Here is a 25,820-nt window from a genome sequence, read left to right as displayed (position 1 = left end):
TCTGCAGTTGTTGTGCATGTTCACCTTAGTAATGGAGCATACAGAATGTTAAGGTGAATTCAGAGATTTGTATTTGTAGGAACTTTTTTAGCAATTTCACTTCAGTGTTCCCTTTCATCACCATGCTTTCTGTCACCCCTTTTACCAGTTACCAAGAGTTGCTTTGAAATTGGTAGGAAATCTCCTTTTTCACTAATCCCTAGATTTCACATTTTCTTTTTTCTACATTTTAAGGATTTGACCCTTGCAGGAGTCATTGATTCTTGCTTGGAAAATCCACAGAATGTTTTAAATGTCTTCCTGTACACAACAGGTAACTGATATGCATTGATGTAGGTAGATGCTTTTTAAAAAAAAAAAAATGCTATTTCTCAAGATCATGAGTATTTGAGAGCTAGGTCAAAAACTAGTTCTTTCCATCACAGGAATGTTATTCAGTTTCTGACATAATAGCTTTCTACAGCCTGCCATTACTTTCACCTCTGTGCAAGGTCGAGTGGAAACTGCTGTGAAAATAGCTACATGAAATGAAGCTAAATTGGGAATAGTTTTTGTTGAGCGTTGACTTTTGTTTCTGCAACCACAGATGCTCATCTATTTAACATAGCAGCTGAAGAACATGAAGACAAACTCTGTAAGTGTACTTAAAACAGCATAGTTTTTATTTTTTAAAGAAAAAAGTTGTCTTGAATCACACCCTAAATTGAAACTTAATTTCAAAGTGTTGCTAATTGTTGAATGGTTCAGTCAATAAAATGTAGTGTGTAAAAAATGCCTAATTAGCCCAGTGTGGATTTTAAGGTGTGGGGTTTTGGTGGGATTTTTTCCTTTTTTTTTTTTTTTGAGTGCATTGCAAGTCCATTATTTTCTTAGAAGTAACCCTGCTGGAGTGTTCGCTCAGAGCGGGGCTGGCAGGGACTGGGTCGAGTGAGGCACCTCACTGCCCTCTACTTCCCATGGGAGCTGGCCGCTCAGTGTTACTTCCAGCTCTAGCATAAAATATACCTAGAGCTTCTGGCAAGTGGGCTAGTTAGCTGGTTATAAAAGTTTGAACTGTGGTGTTTTTTTGGTTTTTTTTTTTGAACAGAAATGTTTATTGTAATTGTATCAAGGCTCTGCAATTTGATCTTGTAAGTAAGGTAGTTTTATGTAAATGAACCAGGGTGTTTGTTTAGCAATAGAGATCAGCGTGACAACTAACATAATATTGTTAACGTGTAAGCATTCATGACATCGGTGCTTGGGTTGCGTATGTCACATTTACTTTCCTATACAGAAAAATAGTCTGGTTATTAAAAGCTATGAAACAAGTTTTCAAACAAAAAAATATTTAGTAATAACAAACTTGAAGGCTTCACATAAAGTGATATTAAAGTGATACGCTGCTTGCTTTTTTTTTTAAGCTTGAATAACTTTTAATATGGGATGTATGTATTTAAATGGATGGAGTATGAAGCTTACTTGCTTTTGTAAATATTTATAGGTCAATTGATTTCAGTTTCTAGTAGTAGAAGAGTGATTCCCTTGACATTGGGTGTGTTGTCTAATAAATCTAATAATAATGATGCTAGACATTAAAAAGCAAAACAACCAACTCCCATTATTTTCGGTAAAATGTTTTGATTAGTCTGTTGAGATTCTCACTGTCCCAGATGATCCTTATAGAGGAGGAGGAAGGGAAAGAGATCTGTACAAAGACTAATGTTTCCTTGTAGGACATGTTACAAGCTACAGGATGTAGTTTTACGGATGGGGAAAAAGGGAGAATAGCTTGATTGCAGTATCGAAATACAAAACAGAGCTGTGAAACAAGCCTATGGTGATTTAGAATTAGCACTGAGTCCTTTAGTAACCAAGTAATTGTTAATATTACCAGACCTTGAGAGCAAAACAGTGAATTGAACCAGATCCATATTCTTTACATCTCTTAAGTATTGAGCAGACCATGCAAATTCTGCGTATAAAACAGGACTGTGGGAATGTGAGCAAAGCTATATACCTAATTTCATTATATATGAAAGTCTTAGCAACTCACTGAAGGTCAGTTATCTAAAATTGACCTAACTGAATCCAGTATTTCATAGCACAGTTACTGAATAATCTGGGCTGTGACTGGAAGGAAAAAAGTTTCTTTTGGGGTTGTATTATATTAGTGTATTTTCAGCATAAGAATATATACAACACCTACCAGTTTACTCAAAACACGCCCCCAAATCAAGGGAGGTGTGTAAAACAAACCAGCCTGCAGAAATTGTTTATTAAGCAGGCATTGTCAACTCCTTTGGGAATTCTACTGCTAGTTTTTACCCAGAAGGTTCACTAGGTTTTCATGCCACTGATACGTAGCTATATAAAACTATCCATGTGAATTTTAGATATTTGCAGAATAAACGTGTTTTTGGTCTTGCCTGCTTGCACAGAATGCAAGCATTTGCATTTGATGTTTTAGGTAGGTCTTTGGTGGTATTTTTTTCCATGTTCTTAATGTAATGATTGTTTCTGTGCCAAGAAGAGAGTGTATGAAGGAATGCCGAAGAAGCTGGGCATGTGGCATTGGTCTAAGAACCTCAGCAGACGATGTTTAAGGTAACGTGTTTTATTTTGCAACTGTGGCAGCCTTAACTGCGTGCAGTCAGGAAATTGCACTCATGGGCAATAATTTTCTTCAAGTGCTGTAACCTGATCATGTTTAGTCTAGTACCTGTATCCTTAGCAACTTCTGGTGAGGTAATAGAAGGATACAGATAGTTTCAGATTCTGTGCTATTCATACATCCTTCTCGGGCAAACTTATTCTACTAATTTTGTTAAGGTGTTAAATAGCTCCTAGTTTGAGAACCATGGTTTGCAGGTATCCCATGCTTGAAAAGGCTTATAAAGTAGTCCTCTGAGCTTGGCATTTCCAGGTTTGGTGTTTTGTTGTTACGGTTTTTGTTTGGTTTTGGATTGAAATTGTTACTAAACCTCTTTATGAGATGGGGGCCTTATAACCTCATTACAAGGTAATCTGATTACTTAATACCCTGTCTTTTTCCTGTTTTTCCTTGAAGTATTTTCCTTTTCTGTGTTAGAAAAGATCTTGTAGTTAGTGTCAGAAAAGCCTTATTTAAAATAAATGTTTGCGTGAATTTAACATGCTTAGGTTTGGATATATTTCAATTCTCACATATGTTTTGACTAAAATAATTTCAGGTACAGCATTTAAGCACCTTAAATGTGCAGTTAGTAACACTGCAAATTGTATGCTTATACCAGAACTCTTACAGTTGTAGAACTAACTACAAGTGTGTTTCTGAATTTAGATTTACTGTGTTCTTATTTAACACTCATTCCTTGAACTCAAGTCTGCGCTAATACTGTAAACTTAGCCTTAGCATGTGTCAGTGTTTTCTGAAGGTCAGTTTTCTTTCATGGTCACATTTGCCCATTCTTAACAGAAACCCATACTGCTTAAATTTTAATTATTCTTTCTGAATTTGTTTTAACCTATCCCTGATCACATCAAAACAGTATGTGTGGCCAGCTGGGATCTGTTGGTGTCCTGAGGGCTCTTCTGTTTTACAGTGCGTGAGCATGGGCTACGTCTCAGATGGATGAGGCCTTGGTAAAAGGGAGCATTGGCATGATGGGTAGTGATCACCAAGAGAGGAAATCTTTGTGTGTGTGGGTTTTTTTTAAGGAATTGAATATGGGGGGGGAAGCAGGTCATTTTATCTGGAAAATGTGATGGTTATTTAACCTGATTCTTTGGCAATTTTGCTTTTTCAAGAAGAGAAAATATTATTCTAGCATCCCATTATCTGGTCATTCTAGCATGTGAGCTAAAGAAAACTGCACTGAGGAGAAAAACATCTGCTGCTTGTATTCTGTAGTAAGCTATTGAAGGTTTATCTTGAAAGATCTCACATCAAATATAAAGCAGAATAAGACTTTGTAATATTATATAACTTGTATATTTACAGCGATACCTTTACCTTATTAGAATGGGAAGACTTTTCAGGTTTTTGTGAGACTTCCTCTGAAACAGCTGAATAAGGTGGTTTGTCACTACTTCATGTTAAATAAAGTAATATTCTGAGGTGTATTGCTGAGTGCTGAGAATTGCAAATGCACTTGAAGTTTTCCTTAATGACTAAGCTTATTTGCTTAATATAAAAATGAAAGGCTGCGCAGGAGTGAGCGATGTTGTCAAACCTGTCATCAGGTTCTCAGAGTTGGTACTTGTAATGTTCTTCCTTTAATTGACTTGGAAATCTGAAAAGGTTGATGATAAAAGGGGAAAAGCCGTTTTTAAAGATGGTGAAAAAACTTAGCTCTGTGCAAAGGCCTAAGCAATTAGTTACAGATTCGTTGCCTGCTTATAGCATTTTACTGGGCTCTGAAGTGCAGTGTGTAATTGAAACATCAACCTTTGTCACTTTATTTAGTTTTAGCCGAAAAAGAAAAGCAAACAAACCAAAAATACTGAAGAGTTTACAACCCTTTGAGAGTATTTGGAGGTTTAACTAAAAAAACAAATCTTCCAACCATTTGTTTGGTCACAGTCTGTTGTCATTACCTGGAAATCACTGTTTTTCTTCTCAAAAGGAAAACAAAACAAAACAAAAAACCTCACACCCCAGGAATAAGGAAGTCTAAAATGGCAAACATTAGTGTTTTGACAAATAGCAAGCACTGATCCTTATAGCAGTTTGGTGACAACAGGTTTTGGGAAGAATGTGCCTTAGTGTGTTTGAAAATCAAAGAATTCAGAAATTGTAGTTATTTGAAATCCTGGCTTTCTCTGCTGCAGAGGTGGTAGTTGGAAAGCTGGTGTGCAGCTGCTTAGTAAGAACTTTTAATGTCCTGATAATCATCCGTGGCAGAAGCCTGTGAACCTGTGGGAGAAGAGCAAGGTGGAAATCTGAGAGGAACCCCTGATGAGCAGCACCTTTATCTGATGGTTGCATTACAAGTTTCAGCACAATCTCCCAGTCTGTCAGGGCCCAGGGTAGGGCAGTGCAGTTGTTTACTGCGATGGCAGCTTTTTGCTGCGTTGATCACCGCTGTCACGGCCAACACTTGCTAATGCATTGATGTTGTGCTCTCGTGGTGGGCTGCTTGATGAAAACTTAATGATACATAATTCCTCCTCTGAGTTGCATTTTCCTGATTCATTTTCTCAGTAGAATTAACTCTAAAGAATAACTTGTTAAACTGTTCAATTTATGCAGTAGCACAGTGCCAAGGACAGATGGGGAAGCAATGGTATTAAAATGGCAGATGGCTGTCTTGTACCCTCTGCCAAAGAAATTACAATGAAAGATCAAATATTTCCTTTAACTTCTGATTTCTGATGCTTCTTTTAGGAAATAGCATGTTTTATTTTTCAGTCTTGTGTGCTTCTACAATAACCACCCCTTAAACATCGGGAGCTAAGTCAGAGAATTGTTCCTGGGAAGACTACAAAGATTCGAAGTACAGCGGGCTGATTTAAGAACTGTCTTCTGTCTCTTTATGATGAGCAAATGATTCAAATAATGTCAGTAATTCTGTTGGTATGTTTGTAACTCTGCATCCTGGGCCAAAACAAGCAGGGGATTTTGAGGGCGATACCTTCAACCAGCCTAGGCTGAAATTCAGGGAGAGTTCGAGTTGGTCAGGACTTGTGGATGAAATCTGTACAGTGATGTTGGCAGGCAACGATCTGTAAAATAGCCATTTCTGTCCCTTTCTAAAAATGTGCATCTAATAATTGATTGTGCTGTTTTTTTTTCAAATTTGGAATGTCGTTGCACTAGCAGTGATCACTAAAAGTAGTCTTAGTGTTTTATTCCCGCTAACATAGGAGCCGATAGGAAAACAGCATTACTGCCACTCATCTAGGCAATGTAGAACCAAATAAAAATAGCGTTAGTTGTTCTGGTTAGTAGAGCTTCGGTGATTCTAGTAAGTGGATGATGGAAAGAGCTTCCAGAAGGTCTACTCAGAACTCCTTTGTCATTTTCCTTTACACCTAGTGCTAAGTACAGTTTGTCTTGCATGGGTAATGTGGGCTCTGAGAACAGTTCCACAAGTAGCCTTGTCAGGTAACCATTTGGTTCTTACAGAACCAACTTGATGCATTTAAAATAACACTTGAAACTCTGTGATATGCTTCCATGATCTAGTAATTGCAATGAAGGTTTCACCTAGATCTCGTTTACACTTGGAAATGGACAGCAACACCTTTTTTGCTATCCTAAAGAGGGAGAAAGTTCTTTTGCAGACTATATTTATGTATTTAGAAGCTGGTTCACCTTCCCAGGGTGGAGATATTTGCCAGTATATAAAGCTTTCTCTTTATGAGGTATGTTCTTTGAGTAAATCTCCAATGTCTTATATTCTAGTGTAAATCACACAGCTCTGTCAGATGGACGATTGTTGCGGTGGTGTGTTTTGTTCTCGTTGAGGTCATGTTGGTAGATTAGAAATAAGACATCTGATTTATTTTATGTAGTGATCAAATTAGAAGTAATTGTCCCCAGGGACACCTCTTCACCAAAATCTGATCTAGATAGCCAGTTATTTAGAGATCACAGAATTGCTATACACTTTCTAATTCTTGAACTGCACTAGGTTTTACCTGTTTTTTTTCCCTACCAGCCTGTCTGATTAATAATTTGGAGAGCTTTCCAATGAGGAGTTTTAATTTTGAAGTGAAGAGGCAGAGCTGATATCTTCCCGTTTCTAGAATTCTATCAATATGGTAATCTACCATGCTGAAAGGGGCACTTTATTTTTATTTATTTATTTTATTTTCTACTGTAGTGGTAGCTTGGAAAGGAGACTTGCTTCAGAAGAAGGTACACATGGTCAATTTACCACAGACTTTGGGCATAGTGCCTTTAGTGTTAGTGAAATGTTAAATTGCATGGTATTTTTTGAAAATCAAACTAAGTTGGTAAAACTGTGTCATTTAGGAACGTTCAGATCCTGGTTCAGCATGATAATTAACTACATATCTTGAAACCTGTGAATAATCTGTGGGACTAAACATAGCTGAAGTCTGCTTGTGTTTACATACTGTGCTAAATCATGACTTCAAATCCATTTCAAACCCAGAAACAGTGATCATCTTGGTTTGCTCAGTGATTGCTTAGTTCTAAAAAAAAAAAAACAAATGTATACTAGTAGCACAGGTAATTAGTGTACGTGATTGATTTGACAGATAATGCCAGACTGTAGCTTGTTTAACTCGAAATGTAAAGTTCATTTATATTTTCACATGTTAAATATATGGAACAATTACCAAGATAATTTAGACTGATATTTTATTTGCTATAAAAAACAAGGAGCAAAGAAAGGGTGCAGTTTATTATGATAAAACTGAGCATCTCTATATTTTTAAATTATACTGCAAATCTCATTAGAATGTGGTACTTGTGAAAAGCAGCGCGGACGTTTGCTATTGTGTAGAGGGGAGGAAGAAATGAAATTTCCATCTGTGGATCTTAATGCAGTTAGTTGTCATCTCAGCATGCTGTTGTGTGAACAATTTGTGCAAGCTGTAAACCGAATGTTGGTTTGCTTTAATCATTTTCTCATTAAAATTATAGGGGTCTGTCTTTCCTCTCCTTTTGGGAGATAGATGGGGGGGAATTTGCAGGCAACACTCATAAAGCAGACTAAAAGATTTTTTAACAGTTGTGTATTGTTTAACAGAATAATGAGCAAGATATGTGTTTGGCATCTTGTTGTACTGTTTGTCTGTTGTTGCTGTTTGTCTTCGGCTGTAAATATTTCTACAGCTTCAAGTGTAATCATGCAGAGGATGTTCTACAGTGATATGACCAGAAGAATTTTCATGTGGCACAAACACGATGATCTCTATAAGCTTTTCATATAAACTATTATATAAAATCCATCAAAAACTTAAAAGCGCTGAGCTATAGTACAGAATGTCGTGCTTTGATGTAGCATCTCTGAGTTTTCATGACCTGCAGAAGGAAAATGTAGGCTTACCTTTCAGTGTAAGTTTTTTTTTTAAACCAAATGATTTAAGAGGTTTATTTGAATGAGTGAATTAGTTCTGAGGTTAGTGTCATGTTATCTGTACACACATTACTTCTTGGTCTTGTTTTCACATGCCATAGTAAAACATTCTGTAAATAGAATAATTTTTGTGCCACTAGTTGACTAAAACTAGCCTAGAACAATATTCAGCATTTTAAGACCGAGAGGTTGGAATGTCTGAAATGGTATTAAAAGAAATTCCTGTTGAAAATAATAAATATTTTTTATGGGATGGGCGGGAGGGGGTAATGGTGATGAAAGCTTGTTTTGCTTTTTGTCCTTGTTTTGTTCACATTTGGCACAGTATATTTAAAATGATTGATCATCTGATCATAAAACTACTACAGTATGCTGTAAACAACATTGTTCCTGACATTTTTTTCTTTTTCGAGAGAGTGTCAGGGAAGGATATTATGCATCTTAACTGCTGTAAAGTACTCCTGTGAGAAAGGAGCCATCCTCTTGTCAGGGATGGCATATTCTTGTTCGCAGTGAGATCTGGAAGTGACGCAGCTGCTGTTGGTGAAGGTGTCATGTATAGGAGATTACCAAATTTAGCTTATCTTAATGAAAGTCTGAAATAGGATGCTTGCCATGTTTCTGAATTTTCAGATCTGCTGATGCAGTGGTGCCACATGTTCTCCATGAACTCCAGATCTCGTAATGCATATTCACCTTTTCCGGTGTCTTTGCATGTTCCTGAAAGGGATTATCTCTGTCTGATAAGCTCCTTAGTTGCTCTGCACAGGCCTCTTCCCTCACAGTTATTCCCTCAAGATATTTATAGGTACAGCATTAACAACGTATGCCTTCTTAGAGGGTTGGAATGGATATTTAGGTAGGCTTTTACAGGCTTATTTGGCTGCTAAAGAAATTGAGCTTTTGGGTTTGTTTTTGCATTTTGCAAGATGTCCGTATACAGACTTAACGAGGTGTGTGTTTGTGGGCAGCGGCCCTGCTAGTTTTTGTCTGCATTTCTGCGTTCCTCTTGAGACAGAAGTAGCTTGTGAACGTGAAGATCATGCATCAGGAGAGAAGAGCGATTAGAGGGAGGAGGATGGAAGAAGAACGTTTGTTTTGGTTTTATGCTTTTTGTTGTTGTTTTTAAACTTACAGTGTTGGAAAACTGAAAGCTTGTCAGCTGTTTCAGTTTCCTTACAATGCTTTCCCGTGACATGGACTTAACCTACAAGGGATAGAAAGTGTCCTTGTGTGGCACAGAATTACCCACAAGCACACATTCATTCCAGGTGGCAGATTATAACACGGAAAGGACTTTTTTCTGCTATAGTTACCTTGTGTATGTTTACATGTACCATCTCTTTGAGGGGAAAAAAAAAGAACCTATCTGAAAAGATGACTGCATTCAAATGAAATAGTGCTTTCTGGATGGACAGTAAACAAACAAACAAACAAAAAAAACCCACACATAAAAGAACGATAAGCCCCGAAAAGGCTACTTACCTGAAATGCAGAAATTATCACTATTATCACTTAAGTTTTCATTGAGAAGTGTCTCCCATGTAGCTTATGATCATTTTTACGTTAAATATTCAGCCTACTGTTCCCTCCACGCTTAAGCATGCCTGTAAGCTATCATTAGTTACTGCATAGATGCACACATCTGAGGAGAAGGTTCTGCAGCTATTATTTCTGTGCATAAACAGCTTAGCAATGCCTAAAGAACTATTAATATGAGGTTATTTTAAAAATATATATCGTAGCTCTTTGTACATTTCTGGCAAAGCTAGGAAATGCATTGTCTTTTTTCCAAAAGCAAAGTATCATTGCCATTTAACTCATTTTTAAAAACAGTAGTGTAAGAAAGTGATGCTACCTAGTAAATTATTTTCTAAGTTTTTAGATTTCCAATATGCAGTTTATTTATGCAGCTCTTCCCTGTTACAGAAGTGACCTTGGTCTCAGTTACTTATCATAGAATGACAGAGTATCACCAGGCAATGGAATAATTTCAAAGAATGATTAGCAAGTCTGGAAAAAATAATTCTGTGCAGTACCTTAACAAATTTAAATATGGATAAGACAGAGGAGTTTATTTTGGGGTGTGATTAGGTGAAATAGAATTAGGTGAAGCACAGTGAAATGTTCTGAGTGAGTTCTGATGTGGAAGGGGAAGAGGGGGGTTCCTCGTTGGGGGCAGGGGAGTGGTGGGCGACAAAACCAAAAATAACAGTTCCTCTAGAAGAAAATGGGCAATTGAGAAACTTCCTCAAGAGACTTTGATATCTTTGGCCCAAATTCTGAACCAAAGTGTTGCTGACCTGGAGACAAATAAGTGGGAAACACTGTAGTTCTCATGTACCGTGAAGGAACTGAGGTTGTTTCTGTAGAGCAATATGCATTTCTGTTCAGGCAGAATAAGTTACTGACTCCTTTTAAACTTGTAGGAGAAACGGCTGTATTTTTCGATTAATATCATGGGCTATTTTTTATATTCATATTTTTTTTCTGTATGTTAGAGAGAATTTTACTTAGACCAAAGGAACTGAATAATATCTCTGCATAGTCTGTCCTTTACTTAGAGTTAAGCCATTGACTTTTCTTTTCATACTCCATGGATAGGTTATGCTTATAGATTGTAATGAAGCATCAGCCAAATACAAAGCAAACTTAAGGAGAGGAGTAACATTTTTAAGTATTGATGTGGAAAGGAATGTAAATATTTTTTGAATTTGCAGTATAATTATTGAACTGTGTGATTCTGATATCCAGTGATCTGAGGATCTAATATATTCACTGCAGCTAGGTGGCTGATGTAGCTTTGTATTTTTTTTATCTACTGGAGGCCTTTTTTCTTGATTTGAATAAACCAATTTTGCACCTTTATATTTTCCAGGCTTTTCTATGCTACTGCTACCATGCCTGTTCACTACTAGTGGCTGTTCAGGTTGAATGGCAAGATAAATGCCATTAACAGTATTAATAAATAAATAAATAAATAAATAAATCCCCCATCTCTGCAATAGCTTAGTCAAATGCAGACAAAATTATTAAGCTATTCATGATAGTTTATAAGCAATAATTACCTTTTTATTTAAGGATTATTTTTTTTTTCTTTTGGGGTATGATCGTAATGTGATTTTTCTCAACAAAGCTACCTTAACAAGGCTTCTAGACTTAATGAAATACTCTGAACATGCCCCCTTTACTGGCTGTTTACTGATGTGCTAGTCTCTAGAGTTCTCTAACGAGCCAAAGAATTCTAACACTGAGTGAATGTGTTAGATCTGCTGTTCTGATCAGTGGTTAACTTCATCTTTTAAGATTCCCTTTCTTGGCCTCCTCTTGGCTGTAAGTTTGTTAGCTGTTTTTGTTGTTTATTTGGTTGGTTGGTTGTTTAGCTTAAAATCCTCCATTTTTTAACTTGATCTGAATCCTTGGGTGACTTAACTTCCTTTTAAGATTTCCCAGTGAAATCTTTTCTGATGATCATTTAACAGAACACGACAGTAAGATACCCTCTTCCTTTAGCTGTGTAGATGCTCTCTCTCTCCCAGATCTCCCAGACTGGGAGAGGAAGGTATGTTCTATTTTAATGGGGTATCAGAACAGTTTCTGAAAGCCCGTGTTGTAGAAACACAGGTTTTCAGAACTCCATACTGAAATGAATTTTCATTCCCCAAAATCAGTGTAGCAAACAGACTGTTTGTACCAAAGACTTGTTAGACGGGTTTGTGCCTGCTGAAACCCAAATTAGAGTGGCCCAGCCTGCTGAAAACTAGATGTGGCCATTTTCTGAACATCCATTTCAGAGTACTCTGTGTTGAAGCCCTGCCTGGTTCACAAATACTTTGATAATAGATGGAAAGTTTTATAAATGCATTGGTATGCAATGTTTAATTGCTATCAGAATATACGTTATGCAATAGTTTTTAATCTGTTAAATTCGCTGTATTTTTAGAATCATTAGAAAAGAGATAAAGGAGTAAAAGCTCACTGTTACTGATGAGTAAACTATTTTATTCGGTTTCAAATATCTTCTGCATCCAATTAGACCTTTTGAACTGTCAAATTTGATCTATATGGAGAAATATGGACACATGACCGTTAACTGCAGATAAGTTAAACTGAGATATGAGTGGGCAATTAAAAATGTATCTTTAAATAGAAGTGCTATCTGTACAGTACCCAGCCCATTAAGCAAACTGTCAGACTGTAGCCTGGAATTATTTTTGCTGAGGGGAAATTGGAAATTTAAATTATTGAGGGAGTTTCATAGTGGGAAAAAAATAAAGTGGCAATAAGGAGGATGGAAGATATGGGCTTGAAAAAGGTAAGCATGTATCAATGCAATTTCACGTGTTTATTGAAGTAATTTAGAAATGAAAGGCTGAATTTAGAATCTCCTGTGAGAGATGGTTGACATTAGCTCATGTTATTATACTCTGAACAAATTCTTAAGGGTGAGGGAGAACTTCTACTAGTTTTACACCAGTTTAATGAGGAACAATGACTTCACACTACTCACATGCCGCACCAGATTTGCAGCATTAGCATCTTCTGTGCAGTAAATTCGGTAGTGTTTTCGGGATGTTTCGTGACGTTGGGTAGCTTAGCTAACTAAGCAGTGGGGAGGTATAACTGTATCCTCTGTAGTGTTGCAGTGGTTCAGAGAGAGCGCTTGGAAATTAGAAGCAGGGGGAGGATGTTATTTTACCTGAATTGCTACATAGGATCTGGTGAAATCAGATGTATTCAGGATGAGACTGTATTTCCTGTATAACTCTGCAGGTTGAAGGGTTTTTCTCCTATTAGGTGCAGAAGCTCGGTTTGGTTAGTTTTGTGGAGCTTTGTTGTGTGTTTTTTTATTTTCCCTAGCGGGGTACCTGATTCAAAATAATGTTGACTTACTGTGGTTTTTAAAGTGTTGATCTAATTTACTGTGGTCTTCTATCGAAATCATGAGAAAATGTGATGACTGGCTTTATAGACTGATGTGTCTCCTGGTAACTTGGTACAGTGTGTTTCTATTAAAAAAAAAAAAAAAGCCTCTGCTTTGCTTTCCAAAGCTATTCTAATGTGTTACATATACTAATGGTTCTTTTTTCCGCTGTAGTTTAACGGAGTAAAACCAACGTTAATAAAGCCATCACTTATTACTGGCACTTAAGCACACACTGACATAAAGCTGTCCCAAGCTCTGGTGGTACTGAGTGAAGTGATCTCCTGCATGTATGCTGCTCCAGCTGTTGTACAGCAGGGCATAGTGAATTCGAATAGGTTGTTGCTATGACCACTTGGATATGTCACCATATGGATTCGTATACCAGAAGAGCTTAGATTGTCCTGAAGGATAATGATTTTACTCCACTGAAAAAAAAAAAAAAGTGTAGAAGGAAATCTCAATAAAGGTTTGCACAAAGAGATTTTAGATTCCTCTTCGGTAGTAGTAAGCAAAGCCGTACGTGCAGAACTTAAAGCTATTTGAAGATTTGACCCATTGATCTTGCTTTGCACTAGGTTAGGATGGACAATTAATTGGCAGTGGAAACCTGATCAACTTCCAGTTGCTTAACAACGTCAAAGCAAACAATAACTGCCATGTGTTTTCCCTAAGCTTGTTTGTATTTAAAATAGCCATGAACATGTCAAGTGGGGACATGAATAAAATGCTGTGTCCAGATAAACTACTTAAATAATTAAATTGAAGTGTAAGTACTCATTTGTTTCATTGGATGACGCTGCATTTGTGTAAATCTATTAATTTGGTTTTTTGTACAGCTGTTTCATTTACACAGGGACCAAAAGGTGAACTGGTATTTCTTTGTGGTAGCCTCCTGTTTATGTACAGAAAATAAATAGATCAGAAGCTGAAAGGCTGGTGCAATGGCAAAGGTGCCCGAACTTGTCAGCTTTTGAATATCTCCTAATAGGATGGGAATGACGAAGAAAACCAGTTGTTTAATAATGTCTAGTTACATACAGACTTCAGAGTATTGCGTAATCAAATCGAAGATCATTTGGCTTAGAATAAACTAGAAGTGCTAATTTTGCAAATAAGGCAAATATTAGGCAATGCAATGGGATTAGTGGGTCACAGACAGCTTTGGATGGGTATATCCAAATTAATTGGGACACCTGGATGTGCCCTTTAAATAAAGGAAAAAGAGAAACTAATTGCAAAAGCAAGCAGAGAGCCTGTGTGGCTGAAACCTTTGACAGAAATTGAAATTTGTATACCCTTGTTGATGCCTTGCGTTACCTACGAACTGTAGTACAGCAAAGTAATACAGTTACTATGCTTCAGCTAGATGGCTCTGGGCACCAGCCAGCAACTTGCACCCAGTTCTATGTTGGAATGAGTTTCAGGCGTGTTCTGGCTTGCAGGCAGCTCATTAGTGCCCAGTTGCTGTTTTCTCTTCCAGAACTGTTGATGAAGTAAAACTATGAACCTCCGAAATGATAGCCCTAAAAATTTCTGATGTTTACTATATTGTAAAATAGTTGACAAAAATAATTTTGTGACTTTGGAAGCAGTAAGCATTTTAAATTTGCTGTTTAGACGGAGTAAATGAGTCCAGAGAATCAAATATTGACAAAGCATGTTTAAGACAGTATGTGCATAAACTCGCATCTGTATTTACTCATTTACTTTTTAAGTCTACAAGGCAATAGAATAGTAGGACTGTTTATAACATTCATCCAAGTCCATTCTAAAATTACAAGTACTGGACAAACTAATTATCGAGGAATGTCCTTTGTACGTCTTTAAGTGATCAAGTCTGATACAAAGTACTGCATTGTAATCCAAACAATACATAGATGGCTGGTTTTGAAGTTTTCTGATACTTCACCAGCGTTACAAATGTTTCTGCTGCTGTAATAAAAAATGAAAAAGGGGCAGTATGGAGACCTGAATTTAAATGTTAGTTCTAATCTGTCAGTTAACCAAGAAATGGTTGGCTTGCCTGACAGCAAAATCTATGTAACTTGCAAACTAGCAACTTTGACAGAATCGGTGTCTCCAAATGAATGCTTTGCTGGGTTCTACTTACTTAGTATAGTTAAGTGCTTTAGCACTGCATAAACTTAAGTTCATTATTCACTGTAGTGTTGTAGATCACTCCAGATAATCTCTGTAGTGGCATACAAATGTACATCCATACCGTAATTGTTCAGAAAGGTTTTAGCCAGATTAAGTATTCTTCTGAAATGCTGAGAAACACTGATTCATTTAGCTTAACTGATGAGTGGCAGTTTAATGCCTATAGATATCCTATTTATCCTAGTAATATATTTATGTTATTGTGAAGGATTCATCCCTTTAGTTTGTTAGCAGTTGTAATGACTAATTTTTCATATAGCCTGAAAGTATCTTCAGGTAATTAAAAGGTCAGCAGTGGTTGTTTTTTTTTTTTTTCCCGTATATGGATTTGAAGGCTTCCCAAAGGAAGGATCTTACACTAAGAGCTACTTCACATAGCAACTAAATAGTAGTGATCAGTCTTTAGAAGTGGTATGTTACTTCTAGAAGTTGAGCAAAACTTTCTGCATGTTTTTCTAAGGAATGATACTGATGTGGATCAGTCCAGAAAGTGACTGCATGAGGCAAAGAATTGAACCATTCTAACAGAAGAACCATGTCTTTTACGCACTGAGAAAGGAGTCTTTTTTATGACTCTGTAGCTTTTGTCTGGAAAATTTCAGTATGTTGAATGCTTTTTGGCCTAGTTCAGGTCAAAATAACTTGTTTCCACATACTACTTTCCATGGACCTTGTCTGCAAAGTGGTCCACTGCCAACATTGCGCAACTGTTTTGCTCTATCATGCATTTGTTAACAGAGAAGTTCATTTTATGTTGCAGTTACTTGTCTTTTCAGCTCCCGATTGTTGGCTTGCCTTTTTCCCCTCCTTGTTTAGTAGTTCATTTTCATCTTCTGCCGGAATAAAGTGATTTTTCAATAGGTTTGGTTATTACATATGTAAAAATCTGTCTGCAAATTACAGTTGACTAGGATTTATGGCTTTTTTATTTTTATTGGATTACCTTATTTTACCATAAACAAATGACTGAAAACTATGTTTTGTTACAGCTGAATATACGTCTTACTGCTTTCTAAATGAAATCAGACACCACAGTTCAAGTTACTGTATTACTCTACAGTGGTAATCCCTTAAGTAATAAAGTTTGGATTAAAGCAGTTATTGAAGGTTAGCTCTACTGATTTTTTTTAATTATTCAATACAATGGTTTAAAATTGATTTGTGGCAGTTAAGATTGTTTTATATAATAACATATGCTATGGCATCAAGTAAGAGTCTCATCTGCTATACTAACGCTTCTAGGGATTAATAGGAGAGTTACTGGACAGTTCTGACTTAAGTTCATGGTTTATACCTGATAGTTAGCCAGTGAACTCTTCATCTACCTCCCACCCCTCCTGAAATGTAGGAAGCCCTTCAGTTATGTGACGGTCTTCCAAAGAGAAGGCTTATGTTGAACCAAGTCTGCTGTATGTGTAGATGTTGGTAACAGTTCATGTGTTCTGTGTTATCCTTTAGGATAACCTAGGAAATCTGTCACTTTTCTCGAGTGGCTTTGTATATGAACGTTAATGAGGTGAAAGAGAGAACTTCCCTGCCATCGTGGCTGGAGAAACAATATACTTGTACACATATATACAGACATGCTTCTTGTTCCTGAAGCTCTAAGTCTGTACAGTTCCATTTTATTTATACCTAATTTGAAATATATGCGATATAGTTAGGAAGATCATCAGAATGGATAGCTTATTTATGTCAAACTGCCTCTTGTAAGGGGCCTTCTTAAGACAAGCTATCAATTTTCCTGTCAAGTAGTTGAATTACTTGAGTTTCAAGATGCATCAACCATGAGGCAGTCCAGAAGGTTTTTTCCCCTCTGCTTTCTTAACTTCAGTTAAATTTTATAATTACTTGAAGAGGTTTTATTGCTCTAGTGAGATGATGGCATGCAAGGTGTGGAGAGAAATTTACATGATAAATAAACTAGTTTCTTGCTTCAGCTCAAGATCTTGAGGGTGCAACCTGTCATCAATTTGCTGATGATTTTTTTTATTGAGGAGGTGTTTATTTATTGAAAGTGTGATAAGTTTCTGGTTTAAAATGAATTTGTATTTTCGAGAGGCAGTTTATGGCTGAGGCATTCTATACATCTGAAAGACAGTGGTCTTTCTCACATTGTCTTGTGGTACCTGGTGTGGGAGTAGGGGTGAGGTGACGAGAATGGACCCCTTCCTTTTCCTTGGCAAAAAAGCCTGGTTCCTCCTAGGCATATTTTTGCAGGCATGTCTTACAGCTTTAACATTAAAAAAAAAAGGGGGGGGGGGGGGGGGGCGTGGGGGGAGCTTTTCCCCAGCCCATGCTTCTCTCTTATCTGCGCGTCTGTGCCTGTGTTCTTAGCTGAATCTTTTTTGTGCATTTCTTTATTTTTCTTTAGTGACCTGGTAACTACTGTAAGTATTACCTGAGAATTCTGCCTAAGTTTACTGAGCTTCAAGTGTCAATGTAACAGCTGTCAGCTGAAGCTTTTAAATGTAATACATCTGAAGTGGTGCTGGCAGCAGGAGAGTAAGACTGTCTGCAAGAGAGTGGCCAAATGCCCTTCGCTTTTTCCTTGTCAGTACAGCCAGATAAGAACTTGTGTATCAGCCATGGTGCGGTGCCGGAAGTTTCCTCTGTACACGTTGGGTGTGTTAATTCTCAGGAAGGGAAGAATGGCTGGGTCAAACAGCTGCAAGGCACGCAGATGGAAGGAGGCAGAGGTCTGATGTAGTTCCTTAGAAACATATGATCAGGACTCGTGATCGAGCTTGGTGCACTAAGTCAATTGGTCATGTGGTGCCTTTGTCCTGGAGGTGCCTCCGATCACTCTTTGGTGACTTAATGTGGTCAGCAGGATGGTAAACACTATTGAATAACAGCTATGTAGAAATGAGAAAGAGCTACGAGTAGTTATTTTTCAAATGGAATACTTTAACTGGGGATTTGAAAGATGCTGCATTAAAGTAATGTGTCTGTTTGGACCTTATCTCACCTTTTAGCATCTCTTATTTTTTTTAGAACAGCCATTCTTAGTGGCTCACTGATCAGGTTATTGAAATGGAGACTTGGATTCATAACTTATTCTGAGTGTGTTTGAAGTTGAGATTTATTTGATTAGTATTAGCTATGAATAAAGCATGTTACTCCATGTTACTTCACAGGGGCAATGATACCTCTTTGATGCTTTTCATTACTGTGTTCCACTGCAGGGAATTATATTCAGAATTTCCTGTCTTTTATTTTCTTACGTGCATCTATCATAAAAATACTGGTCTAATTCCTTACATTGCAAAGAGTCAATTACACAGAATGTAGTTTGCAGGCAGAAATATAAGTAATGGCTCGTTTTTATTTGCTGAAATTCTATTGTTGGTAATGATTTCATCTTCATAACTTGATTTTTTAAATTCTAGAATGAGATTGGATTTCAGAAATTCGTAAATTCTGATACAAAGACCACATGGATATAGAAGTCAAGTGAATGCCAGTTATTTCCTTTCCATTTTTTTTATAAAGTTCTTCTCAAAGTAGGATCAAGTCAATAAAGTAAAATATGCCATAATTATAATCAGGTAGATTAGTATCCTAGTTATAGCCAACATTTATCTGGTTATATCCACCATAAATAATTAGTCCATTGAATGCTTTATTTCCTGGATGAAATCTGGAATGTATTAATTGGACCTTTCACTTTTGAGTTGTAAAGTCAGACCTAAAATCCAAATTTAGGTTTATAAATATGTGACTTCGTTTTTTTGGTGCCGAGTTTCCACGTTTTTATCAGCAGGCTTGAAAAATCTGTAAGATGCGGCTGTGGTATTGGTGCAAATTGAAAGCATACAGGAATGTATGAATAGGCACCTGACCAGTGTGAACTTTAAAGATAAAAATCTGCTGTCCATAAAGGTACAATGCTGTAACTACGTGCCATCCTTTATAGACCTCTAACTTGAGAAGAGGCTCTAAATGCCTACTTACTCTTACGACAAAAAGGTGATGTATTGCAAGTTTTGAAGTGATATGTTCTATTTACTAACACCTATAAATTAACCTTGAATTATGTGAGTGACAGCGTATGCGAGCATTTCCATGCCTAGGCAGGTGTCCTTGTGAAGGTACTGTCAGCATGCCTGTATGAAGCCACAAAGTTACACTTGTTTTGTGAACCTCCATTGACTGTAATGTATATTATAGGCCTTTCATACTGTGTTTTTAATTACCTCCTGGACTAAACTCTGCAGCATGCTCAAATTACGTAGAAAATGCTGAGAGAGTGAACGGTTCTGCGCTGGAATCGAGTGAACATGATAAAGAATATGGGGAACCCCCCAAAAACAGAAAAAAACAACCTCCTTTCCACCTCCGCTTTTTCTTCCTTAATTTTGGATGGTAGGTATCAAGGAATAGAACACTTTTTTGGGAAAAAAACTTGATTTTGTGAATGAAAATATTTAATCTTAGTTGGAAATTTATTCAGCAAGAGAGCAAACATTAACAGCAGTTTGAGATACAAAAAGGTGGATGGAGCGGGAGGAAGGAAACAAGGGTATCCTAAGAGTGGAAAGCAGTGCTACCTAAGGATGCTGTAACTGGTGAGAATTTTGTGAGCAGTTGGTATTTTTTCTTAAATCTCTTATTGATTTCTAAAGTAGCGGGTGTGGGGTTTCAAAGACCATTTGCAAAATATCTAACTAACTTGTCTAAAATGATAAACCAGAGAATGTATCAAGGTTCTTGAAATTAGACTCAAGTGTTGTATTTTGGTACTTCCCTTGCTGTAAATGATACTTGGTCTCTGCCCTGGGAACTCAAATGTGTTTTCTGTATCAGAATACTCAGCAAGGACTGTGACCATTGATTTCCCTTGATTCGCTTTTGGTTTAATTTGCTTGGCACTTCAAGCTGCGAGTGTTTAGTCCTGCTGAAATGTTTTAGTGCTTTTGTTTCAGCCTTCTAGTGTATTAAAATGTTCCTGTGGGCATATAGTTACTGAAAACATGGGCTTCATTAACACTTTTTTTGCTTTGCTTTTTGACAAAGCAATCACACATTTAAGTAATGCACTACTTGCAGCCAAGCTGCTACTTCTCATAATCCATTGAAGATACTAAGTGGATAAAAATAAACATCTCCCTTAATCTTAAAGGATGAGGTGCTAAAACGGCACATACTGGATGGCAGCTTCTTTAAACACTTGTTGCTTACACCTGAAGCTGTAAAATAGCTCTTCTCAGGAGCACTGCTTCTGAATTCAGGCTTACAGAGCACTGTAATTTAGAAATTGCACGTTTTGTTGCAGAGCTCACACGTTCGTGAATACCGCAGTCAGGTGTTTGTAGTATGGAAACTCCAATTTTAGGAGTGCTGCAATTCATGAAACATATACCAAAAGTCCATGTTTAGGGAAGGATGCTTATTTTATTGCAAAACAATGAAAGACAAGGAGGAAAGAAACCTCATGGCATTACCAAAACTGCATTTACACCAGGGTTGCTTAAAATGCCCTTGAATCTATGTGCTAGTTTTGACCCTTTTGTAAAGGACCACTCAGTGCCATAGGCAGTCTTTGGTAGTTTGTCACTGAAATTGTTCAGCCTTGCAATTGCTTTTTCTATTTTTTAAAGTTCTTTGCTTAATTTCTTATAGATTCTTTTCCCTAAGGGAAAAATGTTTAAATTTCTAATGGTCAGGTCTTTATATAAGATTATATGGTGCTATGTATGTCTATTACGCTGCAAAAACACTGCTGTGAGGGTGGGGGGAATATGCATGTTTAAGCGTAGTTTTTTTTATAAATATAAAAATAAACATAAATAATCCTAGGTTTTTCCTTTTCCTTTCCCTTCCCTTTTGCAGCTTAAAGTCTGAACTTTATTATGCACAATTTATTTTTGAGGTGTCTCTGCAATATTTGAGGAAGAGGCGCATTCCTGGTTATACGTAACAAGTGTATCATGTTAGAGTACTGATGACTAACTCCAAAAGGGCTGGTTCAGCCTTGTGGCTGTGAAGACAAGAAAACCAATTTTAATAAAGCAGGGAAACTTGCTGTACCAGATGGTTGAAGCAGAGTTATGCTGTTCTTTCAGTCCAGCTAAGTGGATTTGTGGAATTTGCTCTCAGTGAACCTTAAGTTGTAGGATGGGTTTAGTAACAAGTTGTCAGACTGGCAGTAGATAACCGCAGCTTATCTCTTTCATTGCAGACAATTTACAGTATTTAAGCTTACACAGATAAAAGTCAATTTTACAGTTGATGCAGAATCTGTAAAGCCTGAAGATACTTTTTTTTTTTTAGACTGTACCAGTCTAGCTTAAGATGCACAGGTTAAGTACAAGACATTTAATGGCTACCACTTCAGCATTGCAGTCAAGCACTCCTTAGATTTGTTCATGTTCCCTGTGCTCTTCACATATCTCTGGTGTTCTTTGCCGTATCCTGTTTCTGACATTCAAGTTTGCACTTCACCTCTGTTCAGTCATTTTGTCTTTGCACATTCCCCATCTCTAGCTCTTTCATGCCTGTCTTACTGTACTGCTTTAAAATACACTTAAATGGGACAGACTTTCCAAGGTTGACTTCTTTCTTTTTTCTACAGCAATTGATATTACAAGTACAAATTACTAGATATCGGTATCCGTTACTTTGAGACTAGACTACAGACCTAAAAGTTGTATTACTATGTGTGTTTTTTTTTTTTTTTTTTGTTCTCCAGGGGAAAAATATCTTTTCTTACCACTTTGAATATGGTAAGAAAAGATGTTAAAGACAAATTGCTTGTTCTGCCTCTTACTGCCTTGAGAGAGTAATTGCCTCTATGTAACAGAAGTCTTATTTTTTCTGGGTTGAAAATGGTTCATGTTTTTTGTTTGTTTTATATTTAGAACTGAAACTTTGAAACAGTTACAGGATTTGCTTTCTGTTTTGCGTTACCCTAATTTCCCCGGAGAGTTGAGGAAGGGAAAAGTGTAAATTAATACTTAATTGTAATGAGCAAGAGAGAAAGGATATTACTCGGCTTGCCTCTTTTGAGGTCATCTGAATGCTAAATGTACTATTTGTGAACCAAGGAAACTCTGTTGTAGAAATTAGAGATACTACCAAACTGGAATTTTACTAATAGTTAAATCTTAGTACTATATTATGCTTCTGGCTTAAAATATTTATATATAATTTTGATTAAGCGTTCTGTAGCGCTGTTAGGCTGTTGACTTATAGTTCTCTTTGCATCCACATCTTCTGCCTACTGAAAAACTATTGATAAGAAAAATTGAATGTCTTCTTTTCTTGTCGTTAAAATGGCAGTAATAGCAGTGACCTGTAGAGGAGGATTGATTTCTTTGATTTCAAATGATAAAGGAAATAGTTCCTCTCTTTATTGGTACAGGAAGAAGAAGGAACCAGTATGTTTTGCAAATGGAGCGCACTTACCTTGTTATGCAGTTTTTCCAAAAGTTAACATGAGTTTTTTTATTGCCTAATTTCCTATCCGTTATTTTGCTTCCTATCACCAATACTTTCAGTGACTATATAGAAAATTGACTTAAAAAATCAGCGTCTAGAAGAGTATATTTACTTAAAGTATATTATTATTGTAATTTGAACAAGCCTTTTAACTAGCCTGAAGCAAGCGCTTGCTGTTGTCTTTATGCAGCTTTTCTAATGTATCTTAAAGCACTGTGTCTCTTGAGTCAGATCTGAATTTGCTTCATCTATGTACTTATGTATTTTTTTATCCTTTGTGTAGGATTGTTTACCAATATAGAACAGGGATTTCTAAATGCACAAAAGTGGATGTATGCCCAAATCCTGCACTTGGGAGAGGGAGGCCGTAGGAATGGGATACAGAATTGTGCTTTGCTTTTTATAAACCTGTTCCATGTTGAGGGTTAAGAGGAAAATTCAAATCTTGCATCTGAAACCTGTCACTTCACATAAGAGTTTTGCTGTCTGTCTTGCTCACTGTTTGCTGATACTATGGTAATATTTTCACACATCATCTTGAGAAACTAGGATCCAAATGAGAAGCATCTTTCTCCTTTTGAGAGAGATTTTTTCCAGTACTTTATTTTGTAAATAAATTATAAATGAGTTACATTGATTGTGGCTTCTTTCTCATGTAGAACATCAAACTTTTTACACAGAAAGCAAGGCGGTTTGGTTGCACATGCATTTTGCACTGAAACCCGCCAGACTGAAGCTTGACTTCTGTACACTTAAATCTGATTTGCTGCAAAACTGCAAAGTGACCTTTTCACTAGATTTTGTGTTCTTCGTGTTCTGTATGGACTGTGGTTTTCTTGGCCTGTAATGATTGATAGACAGTGATAGGAAACACAACAGTATCTCTGAAAGCCTGGGAAAAGTATTTCTGCTCTTACATGACCCTAACAAAGATGAAGCCTTACCATTAGTAAGTAACTTCTGCTAGTGACAATACCTAAATATTTTGCATGCTGGCATAGTTCCTAGTGCAGCCGAGTTGAAACAGTCCCAATGTGATTGGAAACTTGATGGGCTGGGTGTGTGATTGGTTGCTACTGGTGCTACTCTTTTAACCTTAATGTAGCGTCTGAAGGAGACCTCAGCACCTCTGCAGGCAGCTTGTTGCCTGGCCTGCTTGACCTCTGTCTGAGCCACAGCTAAGTTAATCCTTTGAAACTGCAGTTCCCATCTTATATATTGAAGGCTTCAGTTGCAACCTCCAGCACTTTGTGGTCCTATTCATCAAATTCTCAAATGCATCTAGAAAGTGACAAGCCTGTGTAGTGATGCCTTGGTAGAAAGTTCTGCTTAAGTGACGGGGAAGACACAACCCATCCTGGTCGCTAGCCACATGACTTTGCTTCTCTAAACAGGTACTGAAAGAAGACTGACCTGAGTAATTATGTGACAGAGATCTATTTGTTAAGGACTAACACTGGGGAGTTCCCTTCAGTGCAGAAGTCTCAAACAGAGAGCAGTTCAGAGCATCTAAAACTAGCTTTCTGCTGTGAAATGCTGACTTCTGTCAATATTTTTGGTAGGAGTTCATTGAGATCGATCTTTTTAGCTGAAGTTGGCCTTTGTGAGTGCATTTCTTCCTTTGATTGATAGCAATCAGGTCTTCCTATAATGCAGTCTGGCCTGTTGCTGAAAGTTGTGTAGCTATAGTAAGGTGGTTCTCCTTACAGGCTGTTCAGCTAGATCAAGGCCAACTCTTGGATACTGATTTTTCAAAAATAAGCTTCCTTGTGTTATGTAACTTGCAAAAGGAGTGTAAACATCTAGTGCTTTTGCAATGCTTTTAGTGGATAAAGCTTTTATCTGTTGCTCTCATCATGTTACCTGAATTGGGTATTGAGCTAAACACAATTCACGTTTGTCATCTTATCTGCAGATTTGCCTGTAGTTTGATCTTCGTTTAGCCAAGCTGCTTCCTGGGGCTCTTGAATCTTACAGGCTTGTGTGTTGGGGGCTGGCTTGGCTGGAGACAGCGGGGTCAGGAATGAGGATCACAGAATCATAGGATAGCTCGGGTTGGAAGGGACCTCAAAGCCCATCCAGTTCCAACTCCCCTGCCATGGGCAGGGATGCCACCCACCACATCAGGTTGCCCAGGGCCTCGTCCAACCTGGCTTTGAACACCTCCAGGGAGGGGACATCCACAGCTTCTCTGGGCATGACTGGATGACTGTGTCCAAAGCCTTGAATGAAATGTGCTACTGGCTAATCCTTAGAAAGAAATTAGTACTGTTATTTCTCATCATCTATGATGTCCAATATTTTTGTTCCAGAATGAGATACTTGCTAGCAAGAGGAGAGTCAGTTTTCTGCCTCTGGATTTGCAGAGGTCTAAAGAAGGTCTAGCAGAAAATTCACTTCTTTTCCTCTTCGGTTTATATCTTCCTGCCAGCCTCTAGCTCTGGCAGTATAAACCCAGTGCACTATCACCCTGCATGTCAGGTGTGACAATCATTAACACTGTTCATGTACATGCAAAGCGCAGAAGTTAAGGGATGTACGTGTGAGGAAAAAGTCTTCCCCCCTCAGTCATTAAAGTGGTTTAGCTAGCTCTCAAGTCATACATTTCAGTAGAAAAGACGTAGCAGATAGATTTCCTGTCTTCTCAGCATGGTGTGTTTCAAAGTCAAGTGAAACAAAGCATGACTGAATGTCAGTGGCTTCAGCCGACTTGCTGATCCTTCAGCTGCCACTCACCTGTATAAAGACTGGAAGCATGGTCTAGGGCATGGAGCAGAAGGTGTGACTGCCTTCTGTGTGTTTCTGTAAATCACCTTCTGTGTTTAGGTATATACCGTGGATTGGAATGTATTAATTAATCCTTTGGTAGCATAGAACATTGAAACTAGCAGAACCCTGGTCTTTTTTTTTTTTTTAAAAGTCTAGACTGCCTTAGCACATGGCCTTGTAAAAACAACTTTTGTTCATTTCGGATTTAATATTGTTTTATTTTTTCCTTTTAATTCTTTCATGTTTTGATTGCATTGTAGACAAAGCGTTTAGTTTATTGTTTTTTTTATTCTCATTAAGAATGTTTTTTTAAACTTTTTATGTATTCCTACTGATAATGTTTAAATATTTTTCTTTTCACAGACGAAGATAGTACTGTTTTTCCGGTATTTTTTTTCTTAGGGGTTAGTGCCTGCTGAAGAAACTGTATGCATATATGTGAAGCCTCAAAGTACTTTTAGGTGTAACTTTTGTTTTAGCAGCCATCTGACAATCTTATGTGGCAGCGA

The 25,820-nt window shown here is 37.3% G+C and overlaps 1 protein-coding gene across 18 annotated transcripts in view; it reads left to right on the top strand.

The window, feature by feature from the left end:
- CAMK2D (calcium/calmodulin dependent protein kinase II delta) overlaps nt 1-25,820 on the top strand; it is a 255,729-nt gene that overhangs the window by 38,452 nt on the left and 191,457 nt on the right. The gene's annotated exons all lie outside the window — the stretch shown is intronic.

The sequence above is a fragment of the Anser cygnoides genome, chromosome 4 (assembly GCF_040182565.1).
Source record: "Anser cygnoides isolate HZ-2024a breed goose chromosome 4, Taihu_goose_T2T_genome, whole genome shotgun sequence".
NCBI lineage: Eukaryota > Metazoa > Chordata > Aves > Anseriformes > Anatidae > Anser > Anser cygnoides.
The sequence above is the reverse complement of the archived record's forward strand: the minus strand, read 5'-3'. Positions and strand labels throughout refer to the sequence as shown.